The following is a 26914-nucleotide window of genomic DNA, read 5'->3' as shown; positions in this document are numbered from 1 at the left end:
GTTGCCTCTCCCACTCCCTCCCTCCTTCTGTGTTGCCTTGTTCCCTCTCCCCATCTGTGTTGCCTTGTTCCCTCGCTCCCTCTTTGTTGCCTCATTCCCTCCCTCCCTTTGTGTTGCCTCATTCCCTCCCTCCCTCTGTGTGACCTCCTTCCGTCTCTCCCCCCCTCTGCTTTGCCTTGTTCCCTCTCCCCCTCTGTATTGCCTCTACCACTCCCTCCCTCATTCTGTGTTGCCTGGTTCCCTCCCTCCCTCTGTGTTGCCTCGTTCTTTCTCCTCATCTGTGTTGCCTCGTTCACTCTCCTCCTCTGTGTTGTCTCGTACCCTCCCTCCCTCTTTGGTGCCTCGTTCCCTCCCACTCTGTGTTGCCTTGTTTCCTCCCTCTGTGTTGCCTTGTTCCCTCACTCCCTACCTCTGTGTTGCCTCGTTCCCTCCCTCCCTCTGTTTTGCCTGATTTCCATCCTCTCCCTGTGGTGCCTTGTTCTCTCCCTCCCTCTGTGTTCCCTTGTTCTCTCTCTCTTTGTCAGGCACCACTACTGTACTCATAATCGTTTTCATAACCACAGGAGCAGAATGCAGAATTTTCACAATTCACCAAACAGACCTCCACCCCAGCCCTTATGTCACAAGTGCCCACGTGAACCCTGTCCAAGGTTGTCGTGTATGTTCTATATTACCCATACAGGACCTGCACGTTCGAACAACACAAAGATTGTGGGTTTGGTGGCAGACTGACTCTGAGCACCCCCACCGAGAAATGTTATCCTGTTTGCATTAGCAAGCTCACAGTGCCACTAGTGTCTCCTCTTATCGGGGAGAGAATAGTTTCTGGCAACCTTAGAACATAACAACCCTGATCCCTCAAGATTGTGGAAACAATATACTACTTTTCACTCAGTCACTCGTGCTCACTTATTCGGTCTCAGAGCGTTACATAGAAGAAACAGTCAGACGTGTTACAATAAGCATTTCTTGCACAGTTGTTCTTCTGGTGCAAAATAGATGTTCTGCAACAACCGTTAGACAATGGCAGATATATATGGTTAGCACTACGATGAATATAAAAGGATAGTACAGTTCTACCATTTTGCAATAGTCGCAAATACATACATGAATATAAAAGGCATGATAAAAGTAACCCTGGGCATAGTTTGCATAGCATCACTACACTTAGCTGCACATAGTATACTGTGAACTACACGTAGTATACAAACTGCGTAGAGTGTAGCTGATGGCACTGTGTACTTGTCTGCGCTGTGCAATAATTGAAAATAGCAACTTGCAAAATGCCAGTTATGATAAAATAAGCATCTCTATCTTTATATGCTAAAGAGCATATAGTACTTTCACAAAAGTGAAACAGAAAAATTAGCAAGATGTGCGAGAGGTGATGATTTTGGGATCCTCCCTAACCTAGGGAGAGTACCAAGCAGATGCCTTGAAAACAAAAATCACATCTTGTTGAACGATTCGGTGGTAGTCCTATCCTCTTGGGACCACCCCAAGCACAGTTATTGGCAAAAAAACAATCCCAACCAAAGGCTCTGCAAAGTATTATGGGACAAGATTAGCAGTAGGCAGTGAATATTATAGTATCCAACATCAAAGTAATTCTACAAAGAGCTGCAGTTCACCTAGTCGTTACTAGATGTCCCCCACGAGTCAAATGCAAAAGCATTGAAATTATTCTTTCATCAAGCTACAGTTCCACTAATCGTTTTTAGATGTCCCTCAAAATGTCCCTCAGGAGTCAAATGCAAAAGCTTCATCAAAGGGTTTCAATGCTTTTTAAGAGGAAGGAAGTGCTCTAGAGTTTCCAAATTCCTGTTCCTGTCTAGCTGGCTCGTCCGAGTGCTTTGTCCATATCCAATTCACTTTTCATTTGGAGCTGGAAGGATCATTTTGTGTGGCTGCTGCATCAAATATCATTGGATTTGAAGACTTTTGAAATTGAGATTTCACAATTAAGTTGGAAAATTGGTGTTGTTTCTTTGATTAGGGCATTGCACCTACATTTTTTGGTACTTTTCATAGTTTTTTAAAAATTGTTTGTGGTGGTTGACCTGTAGTTCAGTAGGAGCCTAATCTTTTCTTAGTAAGTAGCTGGCACAACTGCCACAAGATGGCGATGTGAGCGGACGCTTCTCCAGCTCGGCTCTGCCATGTGCCCCAAATATCCTGCTTCTAGCCACCGCAAACCTGCCAGCGGCCCATGAAATTTTTGCGGGACAAGCCCCGGGAGTCCAGCAAACCATTGGTGTGCTCCGGAGAAAAGCGCAGTCAATGGGACGCGAGACAGTGCGGCTGAGACCCGGGCTCCAGGTTGCGGCCATTCCCCCATCGGATCTCTGCTGTGGGCGTGCTCAGCTGAGGGCACCAGACCTGCTGTGAGCGGCCCCTTCCATCCTGATATCAAGCCCGCAGGATTGCAAGTGCAACAGAAGCATGACAAAGCCGGCACGGCTTGGCCGAGCTCCGCGCTGCCACATAGACAACACATTGGTCCTTCTGTGTTACTCCGGGATCAAGCCCACACACGGACCCAGGTAGGCTGTTTATTTTATTTATTTATTTATTTATTTTAAAAGTTTTATTTAGCGCTGGCTAGACCCGGAGGTATCAGAGCGCTTACATGAGTATCAGATCATAGCTACAGGTTATATCGTTACAAAGGTTACACAGTTATTAGAGCATGGCAACATAGTTGTAAGGCCTAGATTAATAATAAGCACAAATACGTAAGGGGAAAAGCAGGCAAGGGGAGAGATTCAGGGGAGGGGGTAGGAGCAGGGTAAGTAGGCAGATAATGAAGGTGGGAAAGAGGAGGGGAGGGTGAGAGACACAGCATGGAAAGAGGAGGGGAAGGGCGATGGGGAGAAATACCGGTAGACGAGTCAAAGCAACGTCCAAAGTCCAGTAAGCTGTGATCCCAGGGGAAGTGGTATCACTGCCCTATCTCTGTTGCGAGAGGCTCCATTTATGCAGTGGACTTTCTGGATCCTTCCCCAGAAAAGGGAGAGGGAGTGCTTTGGCAAGAGGTGCCATACCATACTTCAGCTATGAGGGGCTCCCTTGGTGCAGTGGACTCTCTCAGCGGGTTTGCTGAGACTCCAGAATATAAATATTGGATCTTTCCCCAACAAGGGGAGAATAAGTGCTTAGTCAAAGGGTACAAAGGACAGGGGGCTAGGCAGAGTAGCAGGCAAGGGGAGAGATTTAGGGGATAGAAGATTGGAGCTAGGGAAGTAGACAAAGCGAGAAAGAGTACTAAATGGGAACATGGTTAATTAATGAGTTTTAAATACGCTGGCTCAGTTAGAAGTTACGCAAGTATCAAGAAAAGCATTTAAATAACATGGGGAACAAGGTGGATGGAGCAAGGAAGGGTAAGGGGGACATAGGGGACAAGATGGATGGAGCAAGGAAGGGTAAAGGGCAGATTTGAAGGCATCACTAGAAGCGCTGATGTCGGCTTCAATGTTGTCGCACAGCTCTCTTTTAAAGTCCCTGAGTGTGGCCAGGAGATCATCGCAGGTCAGCCCCATATTCTCCTTTGGCTATTTATGCCCTAGTTCTTGTCCGTCTCCCGTGGCCTAATGTATACCACCGGGTGCTTAAGAGCTGGAGATATAAGGGATTGAGCCGCCATGTTAAGGTCAGGTGGCAAGGTCAGGCAGGCCTTTTCTGGGGGCTTCTTCCTTTGCTGCAGTATCCCTGCCTTCAACCCTGTTGCTAGTGGTTCCACTGGTTCCGTGGAAGAGGTGTGGCGCCGCAGCCAGGGTGCCTGACTCTGGACCACAGGGTTCACTGTTCGATCCCCGGCGCCGGTTGCAGGTCAGCCCAGCACCGTGTGACCCTGGGCAATAGCTCGCTTAGTCTTTCCGAGGGCCCCCAGCGCCGAGAAACCACTTCAGAGGTAGCTGTACGCTTTGCAAATTCCAGGTTATTAATATTATTTATTATTATATTATATTATATTATATTATATTATATTATATTATAATAATTATTATTAAATTATATTATTATTATTATTAATATTATTATTATTATTATACATTACTCAGGCTAGAGCGCCACAGATCGGGAGGTGGAAAGCTCTTGACAGCTAAGTGGGGGTTTATGCCTAATAATCCCCGGAACCCCTCAGGCAGTGTGCCTTATATTGGCAATGGCACTCAGAGTTCAGATCTTCATCCACAAGCACCTCCGCCCACAGAGATGGATCATTTGAACTGCCTCACAGTGGCCTGAGGCTCCATTCCTTGCAAAGCCAATATCCACACAGTGATTCCCATGAGTGCAGTGTCTGACCTTGAGATGGTGCCCGTGTTTTAGAACTTGACACATTTAACGAGTGATATGACCGTCCGTAACTATTTCTTACTTGGCACTGATTTATTGCTGATGCGGTGCCTGTTAATAATAAGGAACACTTCAGTATAAGGTCGAATTCACCATGGCGATCTTTATGAGATCAGTGCCTGTCCCCAAAATGTCGCCCGTGACTCAGACCCAAAACAGTCCCTCAAGACCAGGCCTTTCATCAGGGACGTACTCCATGACTGTGAGGTACATTAGACATTTGCAGCAGCTGCCCGCTGTCTCTCTGAATACAATACACCCATCTGAGCGAGATGACCCCTTACCATTCACCACCGGGGTATTTCTCCTATGCTGCCGCCAGCGATCTCCACATCTGACCTCTGCGAGCTCTGATCCCCATTTCACCAATCCCCCTCTAACTTTTCCCTCAGCATAAGACATGTGTAAGAACTAATTTCTCACATTATTGTGTAATCACATGTTTTTTTTCTCCTATATCTATACTTGGCTATGAAACTATGTAACTGTAACTCGCTGATCCTCATGTAAAGCGCACTTATACCTCTGTGTCTAGCGAGCACTATATAAAACTTTGCAAATAGAAATAAATAAAATAAATACATTTTCATGTTTTATAAAGCAAACATGCTGCACAGTTCACTGCATTTTCTACAACTTTTGAAATTTGCAAATTGTATTTAACTCACTAGCCCAGTAGTCTGCCAATAGGCCTTTCAGCCAGAGCTATACATGGGTGCATGAAACAACTGCTTCTGTTGTGTCTGTTGAATTGAAACATCATTTAGGGCATGGATGGCATTGGCTTGAATTACAAAATGTGCTTTTTTGGGTATTTCACTTTTTTCGTGTGTGTTAAATAAATGCCTTTGTTGGATATGTGTGGTGTGGTTGTTGTGTAATTTGAAAACCTTTTTTGGCCTGGGAAGTTTTGTTTTTGCATTGTTGCATTAACGCTGTGTTGTTTAGCATGCCTCCTTTGTCTGACCATATAGGCCTGCTTTAGTTCATTGGCTGGTGGCCATTTTGTGGTGGTAGTAAGTGTGCTGCTTTTGCCATAGGCCTACATGTCTTTCCTTTGTACCTCTTGGCTTACTGCTTCCATCACCCATTGCGAGCTGCTGCTCCCTAAATTTTGCATCCCACGTGATGCACAATGCTAAATAGGTTACATTACATTTCTATTTTTGTTTTTTTTCTTCTTCTTTCCTATCCTTCCTGAGTGTACAGAGTACACCATGAAAGCCTTTGTTGTCATAGTCCTACAAATGGCTACACTGTTGTTATGTTTTTTTAATAGCTGAGTTAATAACATTTAATAATATTAATAATAACACTAACAAGTGTGACCACACACTGAGTTAGATATTATATTTGTTTGTTTGTATTTGTAGTAATAAAACCACAACAATAAATGCCACATTTCACTGATGTTCTTCTTGCTTCTTTGCTTTTAGGTGCACAAAAGAGGAGGAGGTGTCATCAACCATTGTACCTCCATACAGAAGGCCTGCTGCGCACGACGTCATGTAATATGTGACCACAGACATATCTTCAACTTGTTTACAAGTCTTCTGTTCCTTCTTTATTGATTTCTTTTTTTCTTTCTTTTTAGAATACAGAGGCACAGCCAACGTGTTTCATTCCCTTTCGTGCCTTGGGAATTTCGTCAGGGCTAAAGTGACATCATACTTTTACCTTTATCCACAGGAACTGTTGGCGCGATGGACAAACCCCCCCCCCCCCCCCGGGGACAAGGACAACCTTTCGCTTTTTCTGCAAACATTACTATTCCCTATACACGGAGGAACGCATTTGGACTTCCTTCCAGAAAACTATTTAGAATAAAGGTACCGGATACTTGGGTCCTTGGCAATACATTTATCTTGTGCCTACGGTGAATGCGCAGTTTTTTCTTCGAATTAGTGGATTGAGATGACGTTACTTTAGCCCTGACGAAATTCCCAAGGCACGAAAGGGAATGAAACGCGTTGGCTGTGCCTCTGTATTCTAAAAAGAAAGAAATCAATAAAGAAGGAACAGAAGACTTGTAAACTCTATGAACTTTTTTTGCTAACTACACAATTGAGTGCACCTCTTAAAATCTTTGTAAACTCTTTGTATAACAGACATCCTTGGCAGCGGATGTGGAGAGTGGTTGCACCACAACAACCCACGAAACAGAGGAAGTTGATGTGCTAAACCTTAGTCTGCTGCTGTGTGCTTTTGTTTTGGATATCTTCAACTTGTGCCACTGCGTGCCGCTGACATCTGAAGAAGATGACCCCAAAGAAAGGTCTTCCAGTATCAAGAAAGCTGCCAGTGAGAAGAAAGAACTGCCACTTACCAAGACAGTGTGCCGCCCAAGATATTTTTTGGGAAACAAAAAATTGTGCATACAGCAGCGTTGTCAAGGCAGCAAGCTGGGAGTAGCACACCCGCATCAGTGGAACCACAATAGTAACCTTAGCCAAAGCCCATGTCTGTCACAGAGGCACCCAGTCTAATCACGCCAACAAGCAGTGATGTTGAAATTGACTTATTGTTATCGCAAAGTAGTACCCAATAAACGCAGGAAACTCAGAAAAGTGGCCAACAATGGCCTCAATCACTGCCCACAATAGTAGTTGTTCCTCCTGAAGTAGCGGCAGTTCAGGAACTTCCTGCTGAGGAAGAAGAAGGGCAAGCCACTCTTTTAGAAGATCCACTGTCTTCAGATCCTCAGCAAGGAAAAGGAGGGTTAGTCCATTAACTACTTCTGCAATTCACTCTTCTGATGATCTAGACAGCCACCATCTCAGTCTGAGAGTGAGACAAGGCTAGGGAAAAGGAAGGTTCCAGAAAGCCTTAGAGTATGGAGGTAGATGTTGAAGAAGAGGAGGATGATGATGAGGAGCCAGTCATCATGGACATTAGTCCTGCCACAGTGGAGACCGACATTACCCCATCTCAAATTGCTGTGTGGGATGGTGCACGGATACCACCAACACAGATAACATCAACACCACCTTCAGCTTCCATATTTGCATTTGCAAAGGTCCGGCAGCTACTTACATCCAGCACAACCAGCGCAGTAGAAGTAGGTACTGCAGAGTCAAACTCCATGCCCACCTAACAATTTCTCCAGCATTAAAAGTGCACCAGAAGCTCCAGAGAGTTGACCGTCCCAGTTTGAGACTTCTTTTTGGTTAGCAGGAAGGAGGTGAACATTGCGATGTGCTCCATTTATGCACAAGGTGTTAGTCGGGGTAAGCTTGGAAAAACGAAGTTATGGACTGATCTGAAAAAACACCATGTGATCCAGTGGGAAGCACACCTTAGCGGCCAAGAAACTGCACCCATTGTTGTTGGTAGGGATGAAGGAGTAGAAGATCCAATCAGAGTGAAAGGTGAACAAGAGGGAGACATTTCTCTGGTACCAAAGTAGGGCTGTACCCAGCAGTGCAGTGGTACCGACCAGATACACATCACAACATTGCAGTGGCACAAGAGTAAGAGTCAGGCTGAGAAACCAAGGTGTCCCAGGCAAGAAAGTACAACAACAAAATGTGTGTTGAGCCTAACAACATCTGGCATCAAGATGATGTCACCTACATCAGTGGCACCAGAAAAGAAAAAAATGCAGGCTTCCATTCTCAGCATGTTTAGATTGGAGGGCAGTACTTACACAACCACCCAACGGCACGTATGTACAATGCAAAGCTGACTAAAATTTAAAGGCTGGACCTTCTCCCTTTTTCTTTTGTGTGAAGGGGTGGGTATTACTGAATTGTGTCAAAATACATAGGAGGTGCCCTAATCCTTGGAAAAGGGATGGGTATATGTAAACAACCAACACAAAAGTTCCCTTTTCCTGAACTTGAACTAGTAAAATATCAATACAACTGGTACTATGACCCAACTGACTTACCAACAAAATCAATCAGTCCGTGATCTGAATAAGATGTATTAGAGAAGATTTCCAGGTCGCTGAATTACAAACTCATATAAAACAATAAAACAATAATGTCAAAATACATTATAAAATCTAAAAGGTATTGCTGTATAGAAAGATTTTTATTGTTATTGGCAAAGACAATATTTTATACACAAAAATACCATTGGCTTTGTGCATTTAGCCACATCACATTGGTTGTGCAAGTATTAAAAACACTTGTCAATTCATGAACATTTTAATAAAATACATTATTAAAAACAAGCAAAAGAAAGACAGTTTGTCTCTACACCCACCCACTCTGCCGGCCACACGCTTGACCCCATCTTCTCCGCAAGCTCCCACGTCTCCTTCAGCCACACCACCGAACTCCATTGGACTGACCATCGCTGCATCCACTTCACCTTCTGAAAACCCACCACACACCACCACTCTCAACAGATCCCCCGCTGCTGCTGCAACAAAGTCTACGAAGACCAGCTAAACACCACCCTGACTCAAAGCCCACCCGTCGACCCCACCGACCCCGAGACCGTCGCCCATAGCCTCAGACCGTGGATTGACAACAGTGCCAACACTCTCGCCCTGCTCACAAAACCCTCCAAAAGAAACACAAAAAAAAACCCCAGCTGGTTCACCGAGGACCTCCAGGCCTCCAAGCAAACCTGCCGAAAACTAGAGAGGAAATGGCACCGCAATCAGACACCGGACAGCTACGCAGCCCACAACAATGCCACCCGCAGACACCATCACCTCATCAGATCTGCCAAAAGGGCCTCCTTCAAAGACCGCCTAGACAACAATGCACACAACACCAAAGAGCTTTTTAACATCGTGAAGGAACTCTCCAACCCCAGCTCCAACGCCAATGACATCCCACCCTCACAAGACCTGTGCGACTCCCGGGCCACCTTCTTCCATCGCAAGATCACAGACATCCATGACAGCTTCAACACCACGACCGACCCGACAGCCCCTGAGACCTCCAACCTCACAGCCACCATTCACGCCGATCCCTTTCTCTCCTGGACCAACACCATCAAAATCATGAACACCATCCACTCCGGCTCTCCGTCAGACCCATGCCCACACCACATCTTCAACAAATTCCGAGCCACCATCGCACCCCATCTCCGCAAGGCCATAAACATCTCCTTCAAGACCGCGACCTTCCCAGAGAGCTGGAAGCACGCCGAGATCAACACCTTACTCAAAAAACCCAAGGCCAATTAAAGGACCTCATGAACTTCCAACCCATCTTCCTGCTCTGGTTCCTGGTGAAAGTTATCGAGAAGACTGTCAACAGACAACTGACCCCCTACCTTGAGAAGAATAGCATCCTGGACCCGTCCCAGTCTGGTTTCCACAGCAACCACAGCACTGAAACTGCCCTCATCGCCGCCACCGATGACATCAGGGCTCTGCTGGACAATGGCAAAACCACAGTCCTCATCCTCCTGGACCTATCAGCCGCCTTCAACACTGTCTGCCACCGCATTCTACGCACACACCTCCCCCCTTCCGCTCTCAAGCCACCGAGATCAACTGCGGCGTAACCCAGGGCTCATCCCTCAGCCGGACACTGTTCAACATTTACATGGCCCCCCTCATACACATCGCCTGACTACATAACCTCAACATCATCCCCTATGCCATCGACACCCAGCTAAGTCTCTCCCTCGCCAATGACCTCCTCACCGCCAAAACCAACCTCCACAGAGGAAAGAAAGCCATCGCTGAATGGATGAAGAACAGCTGTCTGAAGCTGAACTCAGACAAGACAGAGGTCCTCATCCTTGGCTCCACCCTGTCAGCCTGGGACGTCTCCTGGTGGCCGACGGCGCTGGGAGCAGCACCAACACCCACCGACCACACATGTGACCTGGGGTTCATCCTCAACTCAACACTCTCCATGACCAAACAGGTGAACGCTGTCTCATCCTCCTGCTTCAACACCCTCCACATGCTCCGCAAGATCTACAGGTGGATCCCCACCAAAACTAGAAGAACGGTCACCCAGGCCCTGGTCAGCAGCAGGCTGGACTACGGAAACGCCCTCTATGCCGGAGCCTTGGACAAACTCCTGAAATGACTACAACGCATACAGAACGCCTCTGCACGATTGATCCTCAATGTCTCCCGCTGTAGCCACATCACACCCCACCTGGAAGACCTGCACTGGCTTCCCGTCAACAAGAGGATCACCTTCAAGCTCTTCACCCATCCACACAAGGCACTCCACAACAGCAGACCGGCATACCTCAACAGAAAACTCACCCCCAACCACCAGCTCCGCTCCGCCAACCTCGCCACAGTCCCCCTCCAAGACTTATAATGCCTCCCCATCCTCCTACGGCAGACTAAGGACCTACTAACCTTCAGGAGACTACTCAAGACCTGGCTATTCGAGCGGTAGCAGCATCCCTTTCTCCCAGTGCTTTGAGACCCTCACGGGTGAGTAGTGCGCTTTACAAATGCCCTGATTGATTGATTGATTCGCTTATCAGAAAATACAAAGGTGCAAAGGGGCATTGTGTCATCCGACCATTACATTTATGGCACAATTCTGGATCCACGGTGCAAAGCTGTACTAAACACTAACACATTGATTCCTGTGGAAGCCAGTCTCTTAGAAAAAGATGACTGGGAATTAGAGGGCTGCTACTCCTACCCACAACAAGTACTCTAGGGCAGCCTGCGTCAAGTTCAACTTCAGACCCTGACGGCAGTGCGGTTGGCTTACAGCAGTCAAAACCACCCACAACACCAATAAAAAGAGCAAGAACAGGATCCTCAGCTCGGTAAAATCGGCACAGGAATAATATGTATGGCAAGGGCTTGTTAGGTCCAGTGCTGAGGCAAAGGCAAAAGAGGCAAAGCACCCTTGAGCATTGAGTGGATGGTCCAGACCTATCTGGATGACCCAACAGAGGTCTACATCGATCAAAACCCATTGGTGTATTGGTATGGGAAAAGGGGCCAATGGCCAGTGCTCAGCAGGCTGGCGATAAACTATCTGGCTTGCCCAGTTGCAAGTGTTTCTTCTGAGCGTGTTTTCAGTGCTACTGGTGCTGTTGTAACAGTGAAAAGGACCAGTCTCTTGCCCCAAAACATGAAGAGGTTAACCATGATCAAAATGAATCAGCACTTTATACCACTGAATTACACAATCTAGGAATGAACGCAGGAAGATGAGGACAGCGACTTAGGTGACGGAAGTAGTGTGCTAGACTACCTACTTCTGGGTGAACCACCAGAGTTTGAGGATGAGACATACTTCCCTCACAACTAGGCTTTCAACGTATTACTTTCTTTCTTCCTTATTTACTTTTATTATTTGTGTGCGTCTCTGTCTTTCTGGTTCGAATCACAACAAATCCATCACCATCTTACTCTTTTATTCCCAGATTAGAGTTACAACTGTGTGCAGTCATTAAAAAAGTAAGTCAACTCCTATGAGTCCTGCTCCAGTCCACTCTTCTTGACTCACCTTAAAGCCATTTCCCTCAAGCCAGACATTGGATGGAGTATAGTATAAGAAATGTGTGCCTGCCTAGTCGAGTCCCTCCAAACAACATGTCTATAGCTATTCTCTTTTCCGAGCCGAGATGGACTGCCCCTTAATAACAGGGCATGATGATGGCATGCATTGTACATTGACTCTGAGTGATTGCTGTTTGTGTTGTTGTTGTGCATAAAGTGTACTATTTAATCTACACACAAAAGTGACTCAAGTCAATGTTTCGCTTCTTGTTGCTAAATAACAAAATTGTACTTCTACTGCTAGTCGATCCATTGCATTTTTGAATATGGAATCTGGACTTACAGTATACACTTGAAAGTTGGACACCATGATTTCCAAACTATTCTTGTTGCAGTCAGTTAGTAGGATCGGAGATGATCGATGGAATAACTTGGGGCTTTTCATGAAGTGGCCTAAAAGGTAAACCAGTCAACAACAATCACAGCAGACCTACATATCTGTATAGTGGTGGAGGCGAGTGTAGAGTTAGTGTGCATTTATTCTACACAGGGAGTGGGAAACAAACTACTCATCCCTATTGTTCTGAAGAGTCAAATGTAGTGTTTTAGGAAGCAGTAATAATGGAATATACATGACAAATATAATGCAGAATGTTGCAATGCCAGAGAAGGAAAATGGTAAAATGAGTTGTGTCTAAGAAAGTGGTTGTGTGTAATAAAGGGATGGAGTTTGAAAATTATATAGAAAGTGTCTTTAATTAAGTGCCATAATTGGACCAACTGGTGCAAGAGCAAGGGTATCCAGCTGATGCAAAGTTGAACCCCTTTTGCTGTATTCAAACGTAAGCTCAGGCATCGGCGAATTGTATATTACATGTTACAGTTGCATGTGAAATAAACAATAGCTATTGCACTTGAATGATTCTACATTCCATAAGGAAAATAAAGGTAGGATACAATTACCACATGTATTGTTTAAGAAAAGAAAGAAATACAAAAGAAATTGAAAACTGTAGTCATCAGACTTTTTAGGTACCTTGGCAGTGCTTTTTTATAACAGAAAATTATCAACAGTGGTATAGTTAGCAATCTGTTGTACAGTAGATTAAATGTAGTGGGTGTCAGAATTGGTACTAGTTCTACCCACATTGAAACTTTTAGGATGAATACAAACATTCCGCTTCTGAGAAGCACATTCGGTACCTTTGTAGTCAAACCGTACATTATTGTCTTCAGCTGTTTCAAAAAAACATTCTTGTGTAGAGAACCAAGGTATCGAGCTGAGACAAACTCCAACCACTTCTGCTGTAGTCAAATTGAAGCTCCTGCATCAGTGAATTGCAAGTTATATGTTAGTTCTATGTGACCTACAGAATAGCTATTACACATGAATAAGTAAATTGTATAATGAAAATAAAGGTAGTTTGCAATTACCACACTGTGCCAACCAGTTCCTAAGCAAAGTTGTCTTTTTACATTTTGATCGTAAGGTTCTGAACAGCGGCTGACTTTTAGTCAAATTGTGTGAAAGGGCTTTGTGAATAACAGGCAGGCAGTTTCTAAATAGGAGTCGGGTTTAGGTTAATTTTGGAAGTAAATAGCATATTTGCATAGGCCATACATCACTGATTCCTGGTTAGAGTGGAGACATAAGGGCAATAATGAAGATAGAGTTCAAATGTTTGACTATACTTAGAAAGTAGAAAGTTATTATATCAAAGTAGTAGGATTGGAGTGTATTATAAAACATTTTAAGGAAAAAGTAAAAAAAGATGGAAAAAATCCATTCAAGAATAATGAGATTTTCTTACAAGTCTTGGAGATTCCAATCCAGAAGTTATTCAGCGGCTTGAGATGCGTAATGTTCCAAGAGGCTATTGTTGCCATCGTGTGAGAAAAGCGAAGCGATTCAATTCATATACTTGAAGGGACAGTAATATTCCTCGAATGTTAGAGCGGTAATTTGAATGGGCAGGCAATCTGCGATGTTGTGAAAGGTCGCACGTTGCAGGAGATCTTTCGCGACTGCGCAGAAGTCCCATTCTGCTGCGATTCCATTTTAAATTGCATTCACCATTTCTCCACTGCCAGAACAATCACGTTCATGGTTTTCAAGATACTCCGTTACTAGCTGGATATCGGGAGCAATTGTTGAGATGTTGGCAAGGCATACATCCATTCGCCAGTCGAATGGGCAAGATTTGCAATCAAACAATGGTTGTACGGATATTGCATAAGTTTAGATAAATGTTATGTTGTAGCTAGCTCCGATTATAGATAGAGGCAGGTAGTCGAAAGGTTTTTCCGTTTTCTTACAGTATTGATGTAGCTTGGCGTACAGGCGTATTCTGTCGGACATAGTTGTTACCATAGAGAGCGTAGCCATTTCTAGAAGTAGAATTAGTAGTATGATGGCCGCAAAGAGGGCGAGAATTATGGGCACTGTTCCTGTTATTCCAGAGATGATCAAATGAATGTCTGATTATAGTCTGGTATTAAAAGAAGAACAGTTTGAAACAGTGTTAGAAGGCTGAAGGAGTCCAACTTCAAAAAGTTTGCCAGACCTTGAGTGTGACATGTGTTAAAAATTGTGTAACAATTCACAAAGTGTAATTGGCAGTTTGTATTTAAAAGGTAGTGCATTTTATTTGAAGTTTGTGGTATCTGCAGTCGATAAATTTCTTTTGCAGAAGTGAGGGAGACTTCTGTTCTGAACAAAGGTGCTTTTAGGTTGGTTTGTTTCTTGAAATTTGTTTTCAAACTAGGATTGAAGGCCAATTTGAAGTTTGGGAGTTAGTTTGTGTGGGTGGGAATAGATATTGCCACAGGAAGTTACTGAGTTTGAAACAGTAAGGACATGCGGTATGCCAGCTCACATTTCGTAGGAGTGTATGTTATTGAGAAGCAGATAACTGTTATTACAAAGCTGTGTGAATGTTGGTGGGATTGTGGGTGTTGACATCCTTTTAAGAAAGGACTCAAGATTTGAGGCTGTAAGCTTAGAAGCGCTGTGTAGTTGGACCTTCTTTGATAGTAATGAATGACTGCCATTGTGGTTGCACTATTCACCTGTGAGAAAAACCTCTGTATGCTCTTTAAGACAGTGATATGTAAATGGGATAAGCCACTGCTCGTGAATAAAAGCGCTACCTTATATAAGGAAATTCAACATGACAAATAACGTGTGCACGTAGTAGACACAATGACATTACATACTGTGGGAACCGTGGCTAGCCATGTATACCAACTAAACATGGCATGGCACCTCTGCCTCATAATGCAGAATGCGGGGAGAGATGGGAGCAAATTATGTGCGAAGGTGGCAAGTAATTGTCGATTATAAAAGTATACAATGCAAAGTCTTGAGGGGATGTGCCGGACAGACTTGAGTATGCAGACATGTGCATGTCAACATACACTGATGTTATGTTATGTTATGTTATGTTATCCTGTATTTCTAAAGCGCACAGCTACTCAGAGTATCCCGGCGCTGCTACCCTGAAACCCTGCCCACCAACACGGCAGGCAAAGCCTCTAAAAGAATGGGCTCAGAAAAATAGTGTTTTTAGGCTCTTTTTAAAGACAGCCGGATCAGCAACCTTCCTGAGAGCAAGAGGAAGCTCATTCCAAGCTAAGCCGGCTTTACGGGTGAAAGAGCAGCCACCTAATCTATGGCGCAAAAAACGCGGATTCTGAATAAGGAGTTGGTCCGAAGATCGCAGAGTCCTGGTAGGGGAATAAAAATGAAAACGCTTCTGCAGATAGGGTGGGCCCAGTCCATACAAGGCCTGTTGAACAATGACCAACATTTTAAATTTCAAACGGGCCTCAACCTGGAGCCAATGAAGGTGGCGGAGATGGACCCGCACGCTCTGCCTGGAAGAGAGGCCCAGTAGGAGCCGAGCAGCCGCGTTCTGGACTACCTGTAACTTTTTTATCAAATAGCCTGGACAACCAACTAAAAGCGCGTTGGAATAATCCAACCGTGAGAGGATCAAAGCCCGGACTACTGTTTCTTTGGCCTCCACAGGCAGAAAGGGGAGGAATTTTCGCAGGGTTTTAAGTATACCAAAACATGTCCCTGTGAGTTTTTGGACATGTGTCGCAAAATTCAGATTTTCCTCAAACCACACCCCCAAGTTTTTTGCAAGGCCCTTTTCTGATTGAGGGGGCGGAAAGTCCGGAGGCCACAGTCTAGTTCTAAAGCCAGCAGTGGAGAAGTGTGGCTCACCGGTTAGAGGCGGCAGACCCAGAAGCAGAGGTCGGCCGGGGACCAGGGTTCAAGTCCCGACGTGGCAGAGTACGGAACCAATGTCAGCCGGCTCAATAAATCTCGCTTCGGTGCCTCTCTAACCATGGGTCCTACGCTGCAACTCTGGGCAATAGCTTGCTTAATCTCCACAACGGCCCCCTCACTGCCGGGGATGCCTGGCTTCACCTCGGGATGCCCAATAGGGACCATCTCACAGGGAAAGCCAGGACGGGTTCCCCAGCAGTACACAGCGCCAAGAAACCCCAGGGTGAACGTGCGCTCTACAAATTCATACTAACATAACATAACATAACAAATGCTCCAAACAGGAGCACCTCCGATTTCTCCTCGTTGCACTTAAGTTGTGCATTGGCCAGCCAGCGAAACACCGCAGAAAGACAACGCTGAGCCGTGATGACCGAATCCTCACCCCTTCTCCAGGTGAACAATAACTGCGTGTCATCCGCATATGCCATCACCTTAGCCCCCAATGACTCCGCGAGGTAAACCAGGGGAGTCATAAAGATGTTAAACAAAAGGGGGCTAAGGGAAGAGCCCTGCGGGACACCAGTGGAGAGAGGATAGGATGACGAGGAAAACGGAGGCAGCCAGACTAGCCCCCCCCGTCAGTTTGCTACGAACCTAGGGGTTCTGATGGATTCTGCACTTTCCTTTGATCGTCAGGTCAGTAGGAGGACCATTTCCACCTGTTGTGGTATCATCAGGGTTCTCAGAAAAATTGCTCACTACCTGTCTCCTGATGCCCGGAATCTGGCCACTGTGGCATTAGTCTCCTCAAGACTGGACTACTGTAATGCCCTCTATGGGGGCATTAATAAGAGTCTTATCCATTGCCTCCAGATGGTTCAGAACGCGGCTGCAAAGATGGTTCTTAACCTCCCTAGACTTGCCTCGGCATCAGCAGCCCAAAAAAGCCTAAATTGGCTTCCTATTCAGTCTAGGACTTCTTTTAAGATTCTCTGTCTTGCCCATTGGGCCTTCTATGGCATAGGTGCTGAGGGTCTCAGGTCACTTATTCATCTGTACGCTCCTAGCCGATCCCTTCGTTCCTCTAGCAAAAATCTCATTGAGGTACCTAGGTTCAAAAAGGCTAAATGGGGAGGTAGAGCTTTTTCCATGGTTGCACCCAGATTATGGAACTCTCTCCCCCCTGAGCTCCTGAGGCAACCCTCTCTTGCATTGTTTCGCAGAGCACTGAAAACGTGGCTTTTCTCTGAAGTGTATCTGTAAGATCCTCCCTGGTTACTACTCTCTACTTGACTAGCGTATGCGCCTTGACGCCCTTGGGCTAAGTTGCGCTTTAGAAGACTGCTTTCATTCATTCATTCAGGTCCCAACTGTGGAACGGTGTCTTGATTCCACAATGGATGATGTCCGATATTACCTGCTGCTTGCTTTTCTCAGAAGTTTGTGTGTTGAGGTGCATCACAGTCTGTGCTTCCATAGGTAACTGCTGCACATGATTATTGGGCTTGGTTGACACTAGTCGGTGGAGTATACTGTGGTACAGCAGGTGCAAACAGTGAAATGGGGTCTTGATTCTATGATTGAGGATGTCATAGGTTAAAGTCTGTGATGATTTCTGTGTACCTCTTCTGATCAGGTACAACCAACTTCGTGCTTTCGAATCCAACGGTAATTGGCTGTGAGTTTTGAATGACCACTGGATTTGGTCTAGACTGCGGTTCGCAGGGTTCACAATTTAGATTGAGTGGTGATTGTTTAATTACAGAATCCAGTAGTTGAGTAATTAGAACGTCTATTGAAACATACACAATATTTTTTTAGTATACTTGCTTCAAGAGGTTTTTTTATATGAGTTATAGCTCATCTTGCAAGTCCAAAGGAACAGTGAATAGTGTAGACTGTGGAGAGATGAAATGCCAATTCGAATTGTTTTAATTTATTCATTGTAGAGTTCTCTGTAATTTATGTTGTTTTATTTTGTAAAGAGGGAGTGAGAAAAAGTATTGATGGTTGTGTGTGTGAGTACTGCCTTCAATTAACAATGCAGACAGTAGTGTTCGCAATTCAGATTGAGTTTTTATTGGAGATGATGCAGTCCTCTAAGATAAGAGATTGATGTAGTGTGCTCTGTCTGCACCACTTATACGCATCATTGTAGGCTCCGCACATGTTTTCTTTGCTTTGCGTATTGCAAACTGTAGAGCTCAAGTCAATGCTACGTGACTGTGGGCGCTTGCTGAATGCTCTCTCTGGCCTATACTGCAGACTTCAGTGTCCACATTTGACATTGAGTCGGTATTATAGATGATGCAGTCTTGTAGGAAAAGACATTGCTCCAGTGCGCTCTGTCTGTACCACTCATATGCATCATTGCAGGTTCTGCACATGTTTCTTTTCTTCCTGTACTGCAGATGATTCAGTGTTAATGGCAACAGATATTGCTCCTAGTACGGGCTGTCTACAGCATGCATTATTGGCGGCTGTGCACATGCTGAATGCTATTGATGTGGTTATGTGAGTGCACTAGAACTGATGGAGCGTTTATGATATAATCTTTTTGTGTATTATTTCAAATCTATTGATTGTGTGTCAGTACACCACAAGTGTTGTTCTTTTACGATGGAATTATTTCTGTATTATTTCACATCTACAGTCCCTACCTTACTGCAGCATAATTTATTGATTCTTTTAATATTAAATCTCTGTGTGTGATCCAATGATTACTGTTGTAGTTGATGCTAGCAGCAACCATTCCCTGAAGGCTGGTTTACACTTACCGCTCACATATTCAGCACAGACGTCACTGGATATGTCACCATGGTAATAAAAGGAGTCAAGCGTACATGCCCGTATCCACTTCTACTAACTATCTGTGTCTGTATGTTCATTATCTATGCATGATACTGTCTCTGGGCCATACTATATTACGTTGTGTTGTGGACAGCGTATGCAACCATGTTACCTGTAGTATTGGAGAACATTTCAGTAATGTAACTTTTAGGTGTATGGCTATCAAAGGTGGAAGGCTACTTTACAGAGCATGAATATTGATGACAATGATGGTTGCATGTTGTATGTAGTGTACAATATGTGTATATTGAAAACATTTTAGAACAAAGCTCTCTAAGCAGAAGAGGTGTGTCTCATGAAATGCAGTACAGATATTGACAAAAATGGGAGGTGTTTTCTAACTGTTACAATGGGAAATGTTATGAAGTAATTAAATGATTTATTTTATCGTCACAGGGCAATCACGCAGCCAGTGCGCAATTCGACCGCACCCAATATGATTTTGAGAAAATATATGTACTATAATATAAGTTTATTGGAGTTAGAAATATATATCTGATTAAAATATTTTTAATTATCGCTTGCTCTCATATGCACTTTAAAGTTTTTTAGATATAGCTTTGAGACAAAAAAATGAGGGAATGGCATATGTGGCGTGACATCGTATGTCTATGACGTAACATAGGGCGTGGCAGCGTGTATTCATCGCAACTCGCAGTGGGTGCCACCCCACACGTACATGACGTGACGCGCCGCTTGGTAGTGTGTACCGGTCGAATACCACAGTAGCAGCTGGCACGACCTCATACGTACATGTTGTTAAGTGGGACGCGGTGTCACAAACCCGTTGGATACGAAATGTGCATCAATTAAATGTGGTGGATAGGATTTGAGTGTTGATCTAGCTTGGTAGACTACCGGTACAGGACTGTAGTTGTCTCAAAAAAAAAAGATATACATATTTTGTGGGGAAGATATAAAAGATTACACAATTTGTAAAGTTTAAGAAAAAGATGATAGAGTTGCAAAATATTAAAAAACAATTTGAACAAATATAGGTTTTATAAATATAAAAATATGAAATTAACATTTAAAAAACCTTCGAAATTCACTGAAAAAATCATAGGTTTTACAGACGTTATAGTTAGGAATTAGCATTTAAAAAACCTTAGGTAGGTAATATATATTCACTGAAAAAAAACATAGGTTTTAGGGACGTTATAGTTAGTTTGACATTTGACTCATATAAAACCAGAGAAAGGTGCCTGTTATAGTTAGTTGAGCTAACTATAACTTGCGTGCCTGCAATGCACTGCTGAAGACGTCGCATAGTACATCACTCATGACATGGTCAGTGACATCTCTCATGACATCACTGATGACATCTCAAATGACACCACTGATGACATCACTGATGGCATCATCCATGTGATAGTCTGACACACCTCTACAAACTCTAATATAACCTTTGATACACACACTCTAAAATACAGACTACCGTTTTGAAAAGCATAGACACACCAATAGCAGATACTAGCTATCCATCCACTGATTCCTATCTATAAATTGTGAGCCAGGTATACGCTGATACAGTCACTCATACATGGTGTCACTCATTGTTACATCAGTATTATATCCACTCATACACCTATATACATGTACACAGTGCTACTGATCCATAGAATTACTCACACATCAATTCAGTCATGCCAAAAATCAATCTTACACCCGTGCACTCTCCTATGCAGAAATATACACAACACCTGCCTTAGTTATACACACATTACTTTCCTTATTTATATAGATACTATCACATACTTACTCTCTTATACAATCACTAAAACATGTACACATTTGTGTATGTAGACACTCTTGCAATCATGTCTCTCACGTAGTCAATTATACACCCCAACACTCACATATACTGTGTAAAAACATATGTAGTTACTCACATATATACCACTGAGACATCAATTCACTAATCAACATACCTGTATACACAGTCAGCTATCTATACAGCCCTTCTGAGATACACTTTTGAATCTATAGAACCAGTGAAAAAATCCATTCAGACATGTAAGCAAAGAGTAAGACACCACCCACACCCCCACATAGACACTCAGACCCCCGTACAGATACTCATACAATTAATGAAAAACACATATACACACTGATGTAGCTACTCACTAACCCATGCACCTGCTTAAACACCAAGTGAGAGACTAAGAGAGACATTCATACAGTCTAGTCAGTAATCCATGCATTCAGTAACATACATCCAATCAGTGACTTTAATGAGTCAGTCATGCATCCCATAAATAATGTATTCGGACACTTTTACATCGACTTATTCTTGAATGGACCTTGGCATAGATATATATGAAAAATATTTAAACTTTACAGAAACACACATTCACTGGATGATGTTATCAGTGATGTCATGAGTGATGTCATTTTAGATGCCATCAGTGATGCCATGAGTGATGTCACTGACAATGTCATGAGTGATGTAATATGTGACATCATCATTGGTGCATTGCAAGAGTGCGAGTTATAGTTAGCTCAACTAACTATAACAGGCAAATTTCTCTGGTTTTATATGAGTCAAATGTCCAACTAACTATAACCTAACTATAACGTCCCTGAAACCTATGTTTTTTTCAGTGAATATATATATATATATATATATATATATATATATATATATATATATATATATATATATATATATATATATATATATATATATATATATATATATATATATTTATATATGAGACAGAACTCGTTCCGGCACAAGCCTGTGCCGCCAATTATATCCGACAATCAGCCAAGAAAGAACGAAGAGTTGAACCCAATTTCTGTGCAATAACAGGGTGTTTATTCAGGTGTCTTGCTGAGCCTGTCCGCCATAACGCGTTTCGACTGTTCCTACAGTCTTGATCACATGGTAAGGTCACATTACCTAGCAATGGATTTTATAATCAAAATAGAGGGTGGACAAATATTTACACGCCCTCTAAACCAATGTCATGAGCTTTTTACAAGAAAACAAACAAGGGACTTCATGTTAACGCCCCAAAGTCTATACAGTTAAAATGCAATTAAACTCATAGTGAGTATATACAACTGTACAGCTATAATACATTGAGTAAAGTATCATATATATAGACATTTACACATTTACAATGAATAAATAAATAAATAAATTCATTATGTTTACTATAAACTGATTTTTTAAGTTTATAGAATATTCTCACAATTTTTCTTTTACAAAAAGCTCAAAAAAATAGGAATATACCCCACAGTGGGGTTATAGTAAAGTGCTTAGTGCTAATGCATATATTCCACTTGCGAAAGATTTATGAAAAGCTAAAATCCAAAGCTAATAAGGTTAAGAGCAGCAATCACAGCATAGTGCAAATAATTAGATAAAGTGTCAGTGCTATTTTTCAGTGCAAAATATTTGGTAATTTTAAAAACATGTAACAAAATCCCAAAAGACATGTTCAATGCACAAAGACATATAGCGGGAGGCCCCACTAAAGTAAGAAATAGAAATCCTGAAATTGACTTGTACACCAAATAAATATAAACTTCTCAAAAACTATGTATGTATTCGTCATGGGATGCAGATCCATAAAGGGTAAAGAAAGTGAAATTACTATAAACATTTTATGAAGGACTGTAAACATCCCAAAAATATCATAGGTTGTTTTATCTAGTTTATACATATGAAGATGGAATTGTGTATAAAAATACAAATCATAAACAGGTATACAAGTCTTCACTCGCATTCACCCCCGCAGGAGTACGACTGTCTAATTCAAGAATATATCTTGTCTCTAGGACCCTTAGTAGTGCAACCCTATTTCCACCCCTTTTCAGGGGCAATACACTATCTATGACATAGTATGTTAAATGTCTAGGGTCACTATCATGCGTGCTTTCAAAATAGCGAGCTACGGGATAAGATTGGTCCCTCGTGCTAATAGCTCGTATGTGTTGCAAAATCCGCCTGTGAGCCGGCAGGCGGGTACTCCCCACATACCGTAGCTCACAGGGGCATTGCAACACATAAACTGCAAATTCTGTCTTGCAGGTGAGCTGTTTGTTGATAAGCTGAGGTTCTGTTTTGAAAGGGGTCATGTACTGTTTCTTACTACAGCCATGTCTGCAGGCCTTGCAGACCGAACATTTTTTGAAACCTTTACTGAGTGCCATAAAGGTTTTAGATGGTGGTTGGTCTAAATGGTTTTTGACCAGTTTATCGGCCATAGAAATAGATTTTCTAAATGAAAATTCGGGTTTTCTGCCAACTAGTCCCCCAATAACCGGATCCCCGGTTATCAGGTTCCAATTGCGACTGAAAATTGTCCGAATTTCCTTGTGCTGTTTGTTGTAAGAGATTATGACCCTGGAAGACTCAACTTTCTTTTGAGTGCTGGAAACAATAGTTTTAGCTCTAGGAATCAGTGCCTCAGTTCTCGTCAAGTTGTTCGAACGAGTAATGGCCTTGTCAACTGTTTTCGCAGAGTAACCCCTAGCCAGGAAGCGAAATTTACAAGCTTCCTGGGCTTTCAAACATTCATCTTCTGAACTACAGATTCTTCTAATACGCAACATCTCCCCAAAAGGGATGCTGCGTATTAGGTGGGGGGGATGTTGGCTTGCCGCGTGAAGAATGGTATTGCCGGCAGTCGGCTTCCTATACAACTTAGTTGCTATCATATCAGACTTTGTGTAAACCTCCAAATCCAGAAAACATACAGACGAAGCACTTATAGTTGAAGTAAATTCTAAATTTAAATCATTTAAATCATTTTTGTTAAGTTGGTTAACAAATGACTCAGCCTCAATCTCAGATCCCTGCCAAATCAAAAACAGATCGTCAATGTAACGAAGATACAGAGGAACATGTTTATCCATGACAGTGCGATGTTTTCCCCAGAGTACCTGTTCCTCCCACCAGCCCATGTGCAAGCACGCTAGGCTGGGGGAGAAACAGGCACCCATTGCTACTCCCTGTATCTGTTGATAGACTTGGTTATTAAACAAAAAATAATTTTGTTCCAAACATATTATATATATATATATATATATATATATATATATATATATATATATATATATATATATATATATATATATATATATATATATATATATATATATATATATATATATATATATATATATATATATATATAGAGATTCCTCCTCAGCTTGCTCTGCGCTCGCAGACACCGCCTCCACGCCAGCAAAGAATGAGGACCGGACCAGACCAGCAAAGTCAGCAAGATGGTAATTTATTGATTAAAACAGAACCAGCGACGCGTTTCGGGCGGAAAGCCCTTGATCACGCTGCAACATGTTTACAATCATTATGCTCTTTTATAAATGTATGCAGTGATATTGACGCCGCCCCCTGGTGGCGCCCACCATAATCACGTGACATGTAATAAACAGTGAAAACGCACTATCGCTGATACATTGTTGCCATTGCTGACTAGTATACAGAAAGTCATATCTGGTTAAATGCAGGAATTCATCCGAATCCATAAAAATATATTCAATTATATTAATATTCAAACACATTTCTTCCATGTTAAATACGAATGAAAAATATATCAATTCTGTGCAAATGAGCAATTTGGTATGTATAGCAGCAGAAATATAAAGTGCGTGAAGAAAAAGTGCATAAGTGATGAAGATGTGATAAAGTGCAGAGGTTAGCGGAAACATATGGAACTACCATTGGAATAGTAACCAGCAATTAAGCACCATATCTAGATGTTTACAAAAGTAAATTCATCAAAATAATCCTATTCCGTAATAAGTTCTATTGAAAAGTTCAAAATAGAAACGAAGAACCTTTTTTCCAAGAAGCTAAAAATGACAATATGTATAAATAAAACCATATTTCATATATATACACACACTCACCCACCACCCCACACAACCAGCCCATTATAACCATACAATAAGTCTGATTGGATTGCAAAGCATATTTTGTCAACCAGAAACGGTATATACACCCCTACTAGTTACTATTTACACACCCATACAAACATACAAACATTCAAAACCCTCCCATTTCTATTTACAAATGTTGGTATCTGTGCAACTCCATATATACACTCCATTGTACCATCTCAAGTTTTAAGTCAATATAATAACAAATCTATACAAATTACCCACATAATGAGATATCTGTACAATTAAAAATTACCTCAAGGTTAGCTATCATAGAACTCTTGTACATGATCTAGGAATAGGATTGTATAAAAATATTGATGCTATTTGCTTGATGATTGCAAAATAAAGTGCATGGATTGTGTCACCATAGGTGAGTATCGATATAAGCTTCACCAGTTGTTACAGCAAATCATGGGACAAGATATAAAAACAAGCACAAGGAACTTCTAATAGGGAACCTAACTAGAAGAACGAGTAGCTGTTGCACAGAAGAAAACAGAACGAGATACTTGGAATTCATATCTCAACTTACAGAAAATGATGCATTTCCTCAATATTGTTGAGCCCATTGGGCCAACGACTATCGAGTTCCAATATGAACCTAGACTCCATTTTTCTGAGCTCCGCCTCACGGTCACCTCCTCGTCTCAATTGGGGTACTGCCCCAATCACAAAGTAGCTCAGACAGTTAAGATCTTTATTATGTGCCCGCTTAAAGTGTCGGGCAACTGGGTAAGTGGGGTCACTGTGAAGAATTGCCCGCAGATGCTGCAGTATCCGGGCGTGCACCTGGAGCTTAGTGCTGCCAACATATCTAAGTCCATAGGTGCACGCCAGAACATACACAGCATGGTCAGTCTTGCAGTTGTAGTTGCCATTGATGGTTTTGGCAACTTTGCTAAACGGGGTAAGGTAGTGAGTGGTAGTGACTCCGAACTTACAAGCCCTACAACTGGAACATTTAAAAAATCCTCTGGAAGGGCGAAGCCATGGGACTTTAGTTTTTAATTCAGGGGCTGCTTTGTCCAGATAGTTGCCCATTGTTTTGGCTCGTCTAAAGGTTAATGTTGGGGAAGAAGGTAACCTGGTGTTTAAAATATGGTCGCTCATTATAATCGGCCAGTTTTTGTTGAGAATTGACCTGATTTTCCTATCTTCCCTACTAAAAGTAGTGATTAGACGTGGACACTCCAGTTGGGGTTCGATATTAAGAGGAGGTTCAGCTACTGGAGTAGAGTCAGGAAAGAGGCTCTCCCTGGATCTTGAAAGAGATTTAGTTATTGCTGCGTTCAATATCCGCTCGGAATACCCTCTAGCTCTTAATCTGATTAAGAGTTCTTCCAAGCAGGCATTAAAATCAGAGGGAGAACTGCAGATTCTCTTTAATCTGAGAATTTCCCCATAGGGGATACCAGAGATTGTGTGCTTAGGATGCATACTGGTTGCATGCAATGTGGCATTGCCAGCTGTCTGTTTTCTATGGAGGGTGGTGTTTAAAGTTCCATTGGAGACATATACCTCAACATCCAAAAATTGGATGCGATTTTTATCAATATGTGCCGTGAAATTGAGATTAAGCGAATTGTCATTAATATCATCAATAAACAACAACGCTTGCTCTTTGCTGCCCTTCCAGATGATGAAGACATCATCGATGTACCTTAAAAAGCACCGGACATACCCATCCATCCACGCCTTGTGGCGAACTTTGAGGACCTGCTCCTCCCACCAGCCAACGTGCAAGCACGCATAGCTGGGAGAGAAGCAGGCCCCCATTGCTACGCCTCTCAGTTGTTTATAAATCTCCTTACCAAAGGAAAAAAAGTTGTTGTAAAGGCACCATTCTATCAGGCCTACAATCACCTTATTGTGTTCATAGTATTGGATGGGTCTGCTTGAAAGGTAGTGTTGTACAGCAGATAAACCCCTGGCGTGATCTATGCTGGTGTACAGCGATTCAACGTCAAGAGAAATAAGCAACATATCACTCTCCCATACAAGTGTAGATATTTTAGATATAAAGTCACTGGTGTCCCGAGTGAAACTGGGGAGTTGTTTGACAAAGTCTTGGAGGAAAAAGTCTATGTATTCTCCAGCTTTTTCTCCTGCACTACCAATAGCCGAAACAATCGGCCTGCCCGGTATTG

General features: G+C 42.7%; 1 protein-coding gene across 1 annotated transcript in view; it reads right to left on the bottom strand.

Moving 5' to 3' along the window:
• The window catches only part of LOC147736700 (lectin-like), a 137927-nt gene that overhangs the window by 27952 nt on the left and 83061 nt on the right, over positions 1–26914 (bottom strand). The window lies entirely within an intron of this gene.

Source organism: Lissotriton vulgaris, chromosome 1_2 (genome assembly GCF_964263255.1).
Source record: "Lissotriton vulgaris chromosome 1_2, aLisVul1.2, whole genome shotgun sequence".
Lineage (NCBI taxonomy): Eukaryota > Metazoa > Chordata > Amphibia > Caudata > Salamandridae > Lissotriton > Lissotriton vulgaris.
This window is presented reverse-complemented; position numbering and strand designations above follow the sequence as displayed.